The 13,908-nt window shown below is 31.4% G+C and overlaps 1 protein-coding gene across 2 annotated transcripts in view; it reads left to right on the top strand.

Annotated features, from left to right (window-relative positions):
- Positions 1-13,908, top strand: part of LOC148313319 (inactive dipeptidyl peptidase 10) — a 481,738-nt gene that overhangs the window by 377,326 nt on the left and 90,504 nt on the right. The gene's annotated exons all lie outside the window — the stretch shown is intronic.

Here is a 13,908-nt window from a genome sequence, read left to right as displayed (position 1 = left end):
GGGACGAACAAAGCGGACAACAAGTTCAAACACGAATATCAGTGTTGCATCGCTCGCCGCACGGTGCAGTTGCTTGTAGGAGGTCTTATTGTATTTTGATAACCAAAAGTAAGTTTTTTTTGTTCCGAGAATTTTCCTTTTATTACGGTTTCTATTGAAACGATATTATTGAGTATGATTTCGTGTTTGAAATGAAGCTTGTAGAACACGATATAGTGATTAGTTTTAATGTGCCATTATTGTTAACATTACTATTTTCTGTTTTCCACCTAAAGGAGGGGTTGGGGACGGTTGAAACATTTTTTGTGGGTACGGTTGAAACAACATATTTTTTCAGTTTTCCTGTTTTCTTGATGCCGAGAGTACGCGCAAGAAAGACTTCGAGAGGGGAGGTCGACTTGTCGAGGTATACATACGCTTATGAGGAGGTTAAAGCAGGAGATTCACTGCGAAAAGCGGCGGAGAAGCATGGATTAAACCACTGTTCGCTCATTATATATATACGAAAGCGAGATGCACCTGGTGAAGAAGAAAATGGGATATGAACCCCATAACGAAGTTTTTAATAAAGAGCAGGAGCAGGAGCTTGCAAAATACTTGCTACTAAAAAAAACAGAGAAAGAAGAGATAAGAAAGGAACATGAAATAAGGTTGAAACGGATGAAAACTAAGTAAGTCAAGAAAAGATTGGATGGAGGAAAAGTAGAAGGATCGTTAAAGAAAAAATAATCATAATACGCAACAGGAATCATCATCAGAAGAGGACGAGTGCTATTGTCTTGTTTGCCTGTCACTGTATTCAGAGAGCAAATCCGGTGAAAAGTGGATACAGTGCACTACTTGTAAACTGTGGACTCAAGAAGACTGCACAAAATGTGGTCTTAGCTATGTTTGCCACAATTGCGACTCTGAATGATCCCAAAGCTAGATTTTCGCTTGATTTATGACTAATCAAAATGAAAGAAGTGTTTCCTTTTAGTTTATTCACAGATTATTTTCGTTCGATTTGTTTTTTTTTTTAAATGCCATTGTTTTTAGTTGTTTTTGTTCATTACATATCTGTAGACTGATTAATATTGTCATGCGGTGCCATAATTATTTATAAAACAAACATAAATAATGAGTAAAACGTCATACAATATTAAATATTGATTTATTTGCGTGTGTTTCAACTGACCCCAATCACTGTTTCAACTGCCCCTGGTATGGGGACGGTTGAAACAAATCGGATATATTTTTTAAATTTGATCTGCCACTAAAAATAACACACCGGGTACTGAAATAATACTTCCCATTAGTAGACAGAAACACACTCTTGTATTTAATGCATCTTCATCATCGCTTGACTTGTTAAGAACAATTATATGGACAATATAAGCAAAATTGTTTCAACCGTACCCAGTCTACCCTACTATAAATTAACTACCAACTAAAAAAAAAAACATAAAAAACAGCCAAAAAACATTGGGCTGCAACTTTTGTGCCACCTTGTAGATACATATTTTTCAATTATTTATCATATTCAATTGATGATTTTTCTTTCGTTATTAAATATGCTTTGTTTTATCCTAAAAAACAACGATTGTTATTTCTGAGTTTTTTCCTTTTTTGAGTTTTTATTTTATTATAAACCTGTATTTTGTATGGAAGTGAAACATGGAGTTGGCGAAAGAAGGATGAAAGTAGACTGAATGCAGCCGAAATGCGATCTCTCAGAAGAATGTGCAAAAAAACGATGTATAATAGATGTGCGAATAGTGAAATAAGGAAGGAATGCAAAGCTGAGATAAGCATTATCGATAAAATTAAGAAAGGTGTGTTGAGATGGTTTGGACATGTAGAACGAATGAGTGAAGAAAGAACGGTAAAACAAATTTATGAGGCGAATGTTAGTGGGAAAAAAGCAGTGGAAGACCGAGAAAAACATGGCACGATCAGGTATGCCATATACTTGAAAGTTGTCAGGTTAGGAGTCTGCAAGGACAGAGTGGTGTGGCGCTCTATTCTCTCTGCCTACCCTTGCGGGGAAGCGGCGTGATGGTTAGTTAGTTAGTTAGTTATTTTGTAATTATCATCCACCCAAGTATAAAAATACGAAAACACCTTGAGAAGGTATGCAAACATAAGAAGCTCAGTAAATAATACAATAAAAACACGTGGAATAACCTAAACGCACCCTCATCATAAATTTTCGTGGGTGCTTTTAAAACCTTCGCGAAATATGAAGGAAAAATCTTTTAGATTGTGAGAAGAAATAACCACCCTAGGCCTTTACGAATTGAAGAAAACCGGCCGGAGATAAATGCGAGATGCGAAACGTTATAAAAGAAAAATGTAAAAAACGACTTTACCTCTTCAATTCTTTACTTTTTACAAGCTCTGAGATGTGTATCGTGGGCTGTTCAATTGAAACGTAGACTGAAATCATAAAACAAAATACATATACTTTATTTAGACGTTTTTATATACATCACTCACCCTTTTCAACAACGTCGTAAATTATAAATCGACCATTTTCAGTTGTGCATGTTTTCGGAATGCCCAAAAATTTGACTATATCCCAGCAAAAGCGGCATATTTTTAACTTAATATTTACCCGCTACAGGGCAGAAAGTGTTGTTTTTGCATTTTGAAGAAAATTTATTGTTTAATTATTTTCTTTAAATGTAATAAATATTTTTCAAATGGAGAAAAAATCTTCAGGTTTTACCTAAAATTATATGTTGCTCAGTAAAAAGTTCAATTAGTAGCTTGATATTTATTTTTAATACATTTTAATATATTCTTAAACTATACATTTCCTGATAACGATTTCCTGCAAAATCATGTTTTTTTATATATGACGTTGTTGAAAGGAGTGAGCGACATGTAGCCTCTTCAAAGTAGTCACCTCTTCGACGTATACATTTATCGTAACGGTGTTTCCGATTTTGAAAATAGTCCTGTAAAACTTCTTTTGCGATGTCTTTCAGCTCCTTCGTCGCATTTGCCTTAATATCGGGAATAGTCTCAAATCTTCTTCCTTTCAAAGGTGTTTTGAGTTTGGGGAACAAGAAGAAGTCTGAAAGATCGATGTCAGGTGAGTAGGGTAGGTGGAAAAGAACAGTGATCGAGTGTCTGGGCAGAAACTCACTCAGAGTTCTGATAGCTCAATGGGCTGAAGCAAATGAAACAAAAACCCTCACAATAACTCTCAAACCCGTTTCAAAGGTTTCAAAACGCAAGAATTTTTGACCAAACACTCAATCACTGGTCATTTCTACCCACCTTACTCTCCCGATCTCACTCTTTCTGGATTCTTCTTGTTCCTCAAACTCAAAATACCTTTGAAAGTAAGAAGATTTGAGATTATTCCCGAGATTAATTTGTTTAAAAGATATATTTTTTTACAATATATTAATTTATTCTCAACATTTTGAGTGTGTCCAAATATTTGTTCACAAAATAAATATTTGTCAATAAATTATCTGGTCAAATAATAAGCTTAAATAATAAAAATGAAAATTATATTTTCTGGCGTTTCTCATGTGTGTGATTATAATCCAGGTTTCGGGCCTCACATACTAATAAAAGAGTTTCTGCTTAGTAAAAAGCTTCTTTTCATCTCACCAATAGATGTCTCTAGTGAAGTTCTAATGAGTGATTTTTCAAAATTGGTTCATATATATAGAATTTCCAAGAATTTGAGTAGTGTGGTTGTCAATAATGGGTAGAATTGGTGAATGTTACACGTGTGTAAAGTAACTTAAATCAGCCTATAACGGTCATCAGCCCCGTAAATCCCCAGACTTCCATATTCTTCTTCTCCTTTATTAAAATTCAAAAAATATTAATTTATTCTGTTATTATCATTATAAACATATTTTTATAAACAATGTGACTGAAAATAGATTATTGTTCTCTATGTCCTATCAAAAAATAACCTGAAAACGCCACTGCATATTTTCACTATCATTTTTATATTGCACAAATCAGACTATGTACTGTTACGAGGTCGACCAGTCGGCCGCAGTCGATGCTACGACCACCCCTGACTTGTATTATAACAGATTCATATCAGAGCCCTTTATGGCCAGCATTCGAGCGACAAGTCATCGTGATTCCAGGCGACGTATAAAGCCGAACCAGTAAACCCCGGGATCACGTCAGCAAATTCTTTCTAATAACCGGACATAAAATAGCCGTGGGAAACCCCGCTATCGAAGGCTTTTACGGCATTCTGTTTTACGTTCCACCCCTTGCCTTATCCCTTTGGCTACGAGGACTTTTGGGGTAACTTTGCAAGAAATACTGCGATCGAAACGTAAATAATTCAAATGTACAATGTGTTCGATGATTTTTTTTATTATTCAATATACTCGTATAGTTATGTACAAAAAAAAATATAATTTAATGCATGCATTTCTGGACATTTCTATATTTGACAATATTAAAATTAGCCACCCAGTTCTCCCCAATAAAGAGACAAAGCACTTGTGTTTGGAGAAGCACTTACATTTTTTTTTGTTTATGTTTGTAGTGGTTAATTTTTTTTATCGTGTTTTTTTTTTCTTACGTTTTTTTTCGATTAACAAGTGCACTTGTATGCGTCATTTTATTTATTTTTTAGCATTTTAATGTCTTCTATTTGTTTATATCTGTAGGAAGATTATTGAAGTCTTTGGTTCCCTAAACATTTGAAGTTCTGTTGGAATTGTTCGGTATTGCAAATTGGTATTGTAAAGTGATTTTAGATCTGAAAAATGAACTTTTCCTTAGATTCAATTTTTTTTCACCCTTAAATAGTTGAAGAATTCTTATTTTTTTAAAGGATTTCTACTTTTGGGACATGGAATGCTGAAAATAATGATTTGTTGGATAGGTTTTTTAAATGACTTTAATGATTGATCTCTGTTATGATAGGGTTTAAGGTGTTGTTATAAGATCCCTCCATGCAACAATGCCATACTGTAGTAAAAAGTGAACAATGGCATAGTTTACTCTTTTATGATTTACATACCTAAAATATTTCTTAACCTAATAAATAAATATAAGTATTTCCTTATTATTTTTACTAGTTCACTAATAAAGGTTTTAAAATTCTAAATGTTTTGTAATGTAATATCTAGATATTTTATTCTAACTTGTTGAAGAAAAAAAAATTTTTTTTTTGCACAACCCTGAAAGGATCCCTTATAAACTGTCCAAAATGTATCTGATACTTTTATAAATCATGACATCAGATACGATGAATCCTGTATTTTTCACTACGGTACCGAAAGCAGATATATTGGATTTTGGTAGTGAAAGGGTTATGCGTCTGGATCTTTTCGCAAGATTGATACTGAAAATATTCCTGATTTTTCCGAATAGGCATTTTGACTTTTATCGCCCTTGTCAACCACAAATATCGCTATAATATCTCTGTTTTATGTGTCTGAATAATTCGTTCACTATTTTTTGAACCCTCTGGTAGCCACAGTAAGCTTAATATTCTTCTTCTTCGTCTTTTCCTTATTTTTCTTATTTGATTGTTTTTCACCCTTCAAGAGTGTTCTAGCCAGCATCTAGTTATTTTTTATTAACATTTTAATTTACAAAATAGAAAGTATACAATTAATGATTAATGAAACTGACAAAGTCTGTCAAAATAAACAGCTAAAAATTAACGAAAGTAAAAAAAATCTTGAAACAAGTTTTGAAACGTTAGTTTTAGTTTTCGAGTGTTTTCAACATTTTTTTACAATAATTGTCATGGCCGATCTTTATAAAAAACACATTCTACAATAAAAACTGGAAAATAAATTGAAAATAAGTTTATAGGGATCCCACGGATAGCCTCGAGTTCAAACTCCATTTTCCATCAGAATTATTTTAACATAATAACGAAATGGGCACTTATAAATTAATCAGTGATAAAAAACATATGCTTCATCATATATCAGAGATATGATGTAACGATATGATATATGGCTGAAACGTAATGGCATATGGCATAACAACCCCGAAAGAAAGAATTACATATACATATCGCAGTCATACAGGAGAAAGTGACGAAGTGCATTTTTCACAAAAGCTTGTTCATTGACTTTTTTTATCTTACTAGTTTCATATTGCCCTGAAAAAATCCCAAAGGATTTCAAACTTGGAAGTATAATATATTGACGTATAATGATCAGCACGCTTGGCTACCGTTCCGAAGGTCCCGGGTTGATTCCCAAGGGGGTTAAGTAAATATAAGTGATTTTTTCACTGTAATATTTATTCAATATTACCCTGGACTGGTACCTGAAGCGGAGGGCTGATCATCTTTCCTTCATGTGATCAAGATAACACTGCGTTATATGACGCAGAGCCCTATGCACCATTGGGGTGCGAATAAGGGTTTTACTATGTTAAAAATGACTAACTGCATCCATGTTTATTTTTTTGCCACGCAAAAGTGACTGAACATTTTACGTTTTGTTAGTTGGTCACTTTCTCCTGTACGACTACGATATATGTGTTTGTATGTACAGCTATACGTTTGGGTGTGTGGGTGTTAACTTTGTTTCCTCTTGTCGTAGCACTCCGTGCTGAAGGTTGGCAATCAGTTGTTATTTTTACTTCGTCTACAAACGCTCTAAACAAGGACTTAGTGCTGCAATGGAGCCACTCTCTCAAGCTGTTAAGCTAGGATATACGGTTTCTTCGTATGCTGCGTTTACCTTCCACTTTGCTCTTTAATATAATACGTATTAATTCGTATTCTTGTAAAATATTGTTGATATAAATCTAATACTTTGGGTACATAGATGAGTCAATAAAACAAGAAAAAATGTTAAGTTATTTACTGTGTGAACCTTTTAATGCTTTATATTTTACATTTTGTCCTGTTTTTTTCTTGTTTGTTACTTTCTTATCTGTTAAACAGTCTTGTTAACCTTAATCCCATGTCCCGAAATGAGGGAAGGAATTTGCTCATAGGGAAATCATATATACGTGACTTATATATAATATGATATATGGTAAAAATCAGTAAAAAGAATATAAAGCTTTAAATAGTGATTTTTTTCTTATATTTCACTCAAAAATAGACGTTTTAAATAGCAATAGAAGAAGAATAAAACATTGACATATCGCTAACTCCTTTCAACAACGTCAAATATCAAAAAACTTAATTTTCAGGAGATCGTTTTGAAAGTTTAAAAATATAATGAAATATATTAAAAATAAATATCAAGCCACTTATTGAACTTTTTACTGTACAACAGATCTTTTTAGGTAAAAGCTGAAAGTTTTTTCTCCATTTGAAAAATATTTAGTATATTTCAAAAAATAATTAAACAATACCTTTTCTTCAAAATGCAAAAACAACACTTTCTGCCCTGTAGCGGGTAAATATTGAGTTTAAAATATGCCTCTTTTGCTGGGATATGGTACATTTTTGGGCATCCCGAAAACATGCACAACTGAAAACTGGCGATTTTTGATATTTGACGTTGTTGAAAGGAGTGAGTGACATCTTCGTTTGAGATAATCGGGTAAGCGTTGCTCGATATATAGGCATCAATACATTAACATTTCTCCATATATATCCATAATATTTCTCATGGTGTCTACTATAGCTATTTTGATTATCTTTTGCACTATCATTATTCACTACCATTTAATTTGAAGCGCGCTTGAGGTTATATTTTACGAAAATGGCGCCATATAAATTATTCAAATTTATAATTGTAATTATAATCTGCTTTCACTTTTGTTACTTTATTGCAAACAATGCATTTCTTGGATATAACGTAAATATTTTTTGCGTTTTTAACTATACAAGCTTATAGCAATATTATAACAGCTATATATTTATTGACTTGGCGTTTAATTTGTAGAACTCCATTTTAAATAAACACAGATTTTTTGAGTCTACTAAGTTGTATTTTACTAACAAAAAACACATAAAAAATTAGAATGTAATGATTGTAATGCAATTTACTTGTCACAAACTGGACGCTCTTTCTTAACTAGATATTCAGAGCACGTAAGATCTTACAAAAATAAAAAACTAGACTCTCAATTTGCCAACCATTTAAATGAAAATAACCATAAAATGCATGTCTCAAATAAGCCAATTCCATTACACATTGAAAGCAAAGGTAGAAAAATAAATATATAAATTAATAAATATGTAACCATCCTAATTTTAAAATCATTAATGAACAAACCAACCTTATATCTTCACCACTGCTAAACATATTTAAATAGACTATTATTACTCTCTATGTAAACGCTTGCATGATGCGTTATTGTTAAACTAATAATAATATCTACATATATAAATTCTTTCTTTAAATTATAATTAAAATTTCCATGTCTAGTAATAATTATATCTACATATATAATTAATTATATCTACATACATAAATTTTTTCTTAAAATAAAAATAAAAATTGCCATGTCAATAAATTCTCCCTTTCCCAGAAAATAAATATAAGGGTACATACCTACATCCCCCACTACTTAATGAACAAACTAACCTTAGGTCTTCACTACTGCTAAATATATTTAAATAGACTATTACTGCACATCATCTCTCTCTATGTAAACGCTTGCATGATGCGTTATTGATAAACTAATAATTACATCTACTCATAAAAACTCTTAAAAATAATATTACCAACAATTGTAATAAGCTTTAAATTATTAATTCTCTAAAATATGGCCATGTCAATAAATTCTTCTTTTCCCAGAAAATAAATATAAGGGTACATACCTACATCCCCCACTAGCTACTGTTGTCTCCCATAAATTATTGCTGCACGTGTTAAAACTGTCACTTAGAATTGTATAGCTACATAAGGACCGTAGTCCATTTGATCTTCACATTCGTCTGATAATGCCCTAACAAGGCGAAACAATTGTCACAATATAATTTTTATGTGTTTTTTGTTAATAAAATACAACTTAGTAGACTCAAAAAATCTGTGTTTCATTTAAAATTAATACATAAATTATAACAACTTTTTAGCATAATGTAACAATTTTATTGCATTTTATGACATCCTTAATATTTCGTCGAAGAATGAAATGAAAATTTTGACTAAAATCTTCATAATTTAACTAGACTGTAACAGATGGCATGCTTTCGGAACCCGTTACAGAAAGTAGGACGAAGACTCTAATATTAAAATGTACAGCTAGAGGAAATTACATATACATATGTAAAAGGATTTCTAGGACATTTGCATAAATGTAATATATAATATTGTACAAAAATGCTCATTAGCCATTATATTTTTTAATCCAATCATTTTTAAACATTTTTTTTTATGATATGAGTATTTGTGTATAATATGTTAACGCATTCGGCTACCGTACTAGAGTTCCCAAGTTCGATTCGATTGGAGAGTCATAAATTATTTAATTTTTTTGATTTCATACTTTTATATTCATTTATTTTCCCATGAGACTATTTATATTTGTTCATTTACATAAAAATTAATAATAATGATTTGTTTTGATGCGATTCAGTTCCTTATGCATTGCGTACGGAATAGGGTTGTAAGAAGAATAAGAACATAGTAAATTTTAATAAATTTAAATATTAATATAACTGAAATACATTTTACAAGTGAAGTTTCACTAAAAATCTGAATCTCAGAATTTATGGAGAAGTTATTAAGTTTAATTTATATTTAAGTATAATTTTTTTTTCAGGGATTTTAATGTGTCATCAGCTGGTTTTGGTCAATACTTTTTGAATGACAGAATGGTGAATGTTATACACAGTACGTATAACATTCATCATTCTATCCATTTATGGATTTTTTTCCATGGGATATTGTTTGTCATTACAATAAAATAAAAATAGGATTTTCTAGGTGCAATTGTAAATTTTGTAAAAAAGTACGGAATAATATAAGTTTAAACAAAATACGGGAGTCTTGGCTCTTCAAAGGGATCTCTTTTTATTATTTCTTTTTTTTTCATTTTATTCCAGTTTCGATCCAAAACGGCCCTGCGCTAAACTTACCATTCGCCAAAACGATATTTTGCCAAAACAGTCAAACGCCAAAACGGCCTTGCGCCGAAACCACCGTTCACCAAAACGGTCCGGTGCCCAAACAATCTTGTGCCAAAACGTTCCTTCACCAAAACAGTAATGCGCCTTAACTACCCTATGCCAAAACGGTCTTGTGCCAAAGCGTCCCTTCACCAAGACGGTATTATACCAAAAAACGGTCCGGTGCTAAAACGTCCCGGTGCCAAAACGGTCCAGCGCCAAAACGCCACACAAAATAGAACCATTTCAAACCTGACCGTAGTAATGAAAGTATATTCCTTTTCATTCCTAGAGATAAAAGGTCGTATGAAATAAATGAGAGAAAGGGTAACTAAGCCTTATAAAGGATACTTCTGTAATAGAGATGTTCATTTACGGAAATTGTCCGGCCGTTTTTTCCCGAGCCAGACGCCATTATCTCGGAGATTTTCCTTGATTACGTTTTTAATATTATCGCCAACGAAGCGTAATGGACCAGAAAAAATTAAATCATTTTCTTCTCGAGGGATTTTTAAAATGTCTTTTGTCACCAAATCAAACGCTTCTCTCCGTGATTATTTTTTAACTGTCAGTCGAGAGTTGAAATTTGAAATTGAGTACAATCGGAATTGTCTCTAAATTAGATTTTGTATCATTCTGAAATTCAATTGTTTCTAAAATTAATATTTGAAGGACTAAATTTGTGATTTTTTTTTTATAACTGTATTATAAAGCAAGTTGTACCCATTCATGCATCGCTGTGGCTGTCTGGTTAAATGGAAATGAAAGAAAAGAGACATATTTCTTGTATGTTTAATTTCACAATGCTTGTGGGTGTACAATATTAAAGCAGATGCCAAAAAATACGCTCTCTGGCATAATAATAGTTTTACGTCGATTAGGGAAAAATTCAGAAGATGGCGCTGCCATCACGGTTAAATACTGATTTTGTTTAACCTGTCAAAAGCAATTGAGTAAGAACTTCAAAGCAATATTTAAACTGCTTTAGAAAATTTCATGTTTTGAGCAAGCTAACATTTTAATTTTTTTGTATAGAAAGATAAAAGCATGGATTTTAAGTGCGTCTTTGTTTCAAAATTTCAAAGCAATCGCAGAATACTTTCAGAAGATTGAAGATCTTAAGTAAACGAATATTTACATTGTTATTTATAATATAAATATTTATAAAAACACGGGATTATTTAAATGCATCGATGTGTCAAAACTTCAAAGCAATCACCGAATAACGTAAGGAGATTTAATACTTTGAACAAACGAACAGTATCATTTTTATTCATTTAGATTTTATAAAGTTTATTTTAACAGATAAAGCTAAATTATAATCATAATAAAAACATACTTTTTGACATTTCAACCCAACTCTCTTGCTAGTTGTTTACATTATTTTTTGAGATCTTAACAAAAATGAAGAAGAATATTGAAGTCTGGACATTTACAGGACCCACGACCATCATAGGCTGGTTTCCAGATGTGAGATGTCAAAAATATTGTAAAAAATAACTCCTAATTGGAAATAATCCAGATTTTTGAACAAGTATTCGGACGCACTCAAAATGTTGTAAATAAAAAAAACATATCAAAGAAACAAACATCTATTCTACAAGGAAAAAATACTTTACACATAACGTTTATTTTTTAAAAGCCCCTCGATATTTTTAAATTCCATTTGAAATTTTAATTGCTCAAAACCTTTTTTGTTTGCCGACGGTTTGCCCAAAAAATTGTTGTCGACAGATGTTAGAGGTCAAAATAAAATATGGAACAAAGGCAAAATAAAGGAATGGGTAAATGATCAAGAGTCAATTTTATGAAAATTGTAAAATGTTTATATCATTAATTTTTTTCTCTTTTTTGTGTGTATATTAGGTTAAAATTGTTAAAAACAATAGAAATGTATATATTATAAGATTGACACCAATATTTTTATTAATATATAAAAGCTTTTCCATTTTTTTGATAATAAAGTGGAAAAGCTAAAAATATTGGTTTTAATCTAATAATATATTAAAATGCAATTCCATCACGAAGTGTCAGTGGATAATATAAATCTATTAATAAAAATGTATTAAAAAAGAAGTCCACCGACAAGACACACAAAGTGGCTTGGTGAGTCTCTGCAGAAAAAAATGTTGTAGATATGTAAAAATTGTGATTTAAATAAATATATACAAAAAAAAATTTAAAATATTTTTAAAAATGAATATACATTTTTAAAAAATTTAAAAACCTAACTTACTCGTACATAAGTAAGCATTAAAAAAAATGTATTGCAGTATAATATTTTATTCTGACGTAAATAGTCCCTGTTGAGCCCGACGCGTTATCGATTATTCGATTTATGGGGAAAATTCGATACTCGATCGGTCGCATCCCTAAACCCAACATTTGCTTACGTCGAATCGAAAGAAATTTATTTAAACGTGGATCCTGTTATTCAAATGGAGTTTACTTTCACCGTTCGCCATCCGTTTAGCGAAATGGAATTTTCAAGCTTTAAACGTTACAAATCACTTCAAGCAATTCTTACATCTTGCTTGAAATTCCTCGTTAAAATATTTATTTACTTTTTCAACGACAAAAAAACAGAAATACATATTCATTGTTTATCAATATTTTTCTTTAAGTCTATCAATTTTTTTTTTCACCATCAATTTGGTTTCACCATTAATTTGACTAGTATGGGATGGTATTCGGTCCTTTTTTCGGTTTATTTATTCGTTCCCTTTGTCCGCCTCCGTAGTGTAATGGTCAGCACACTCAGCCACCGTTCTGGAGGTCCTGGGTTCGATTCCCAGGGGGGGTAAAATAAATATAAGTGATTTTTTCGCTGTAATATTTATTTAATATTACCCTCGACTGGTACCTGAAGCGGAGGGCTGATCACCTTTCCTTCATGTGTAAACGATCAAGATAACACTGCGTTTATATGAAGCAGTGCCCTATGTACCTTTTGGTGCGGATAAGGGTTTTTATTTTTATTATTTTCTGTTTATATTTCTAGCTTACGTTTTTTAATGCCTAATAGTTAAATATTTCAGCAGCGAGAAAAATTCAATCACAACATTTTGAGTGTGGCCACTTGTTCACAAATCTGGATTATCTCCAATAAGGAGTATTTTTAAAATTATTTTTTGTCATCTCAACAAATATGAAGAAGAATAAAGAAGTCTGGGCATTTACGGGACTTACGACCATCACAGGCTGGTTTAAGTAATCACTTTACGCACGTGTACATTCACCAATTCTACTCGTGATTGACAACCACACCACTCAAATTCTTGGAACTTCTACATATATTGATCAAACTCGAGAGTGCTTGAATTCACTAGAATTTCTCTAGAGACATTTACGGTGTGATGAGAGAAGCTTTTCATTAAACAGAGACTCTGTTCACAAACTAGAAAAACGCTAGAAAATTTATTTTTTCCTTTTTTTTATTTAAGCTCATGATTTGACCATCAATTTATTTACAACATTTTGAGTGTGTCCAAATACTTGTTCACGAATCTGGATTATCTCCAACTAGGAGTTATTTTTTAACTCCTAATAGGAAATAATCCCAATTTATTAAAAAGTATTTTAACTCACTCAAAATGTTGTGACTATATTCATTTCTTTAAAAATATTTGTAAATTCGTATCATTGATAATTTGTATTTTTCTTAAAGTCTATCAATTTTTTTTCAAATTTTTTTCATCAATCATGTTTTTAATAATAAAATACAATTTAGTAGACTCTAAAATCGGTTTTTGATTTTACTATTTGATATATCGCGCATTCCTTTCAAGAACGTCATAAATCAAAAAACTTGATTTTTCAGGAGAACGTTTTTAAAGTTTAAAAATATAACACAATGTATTAAAAATAAATATCAAGCCACTGATTGAAGT

This window comes from Brachycentrus maculatus, unplaced genomic scaffold (assembly GCF_059751285.1).
Source record: "Brachycentrus maculatus isolate JH-2025_06_01 unplaced genomic scaffold, ASM5975128v1 h1tg000015l, whole genome shotgun sequence".
NCBI lineage: Eukaryota > Metazoa > Arthropoda > Insecta > Trichoptera > Brachycentridae > Brachycentrus > Brachycentrus maculatus.
The sequence above is the reverse complement of the archived record's forward strand: the minus strand, read 5'-3'. Positions and strand labels throughout refer to the sequence as shown.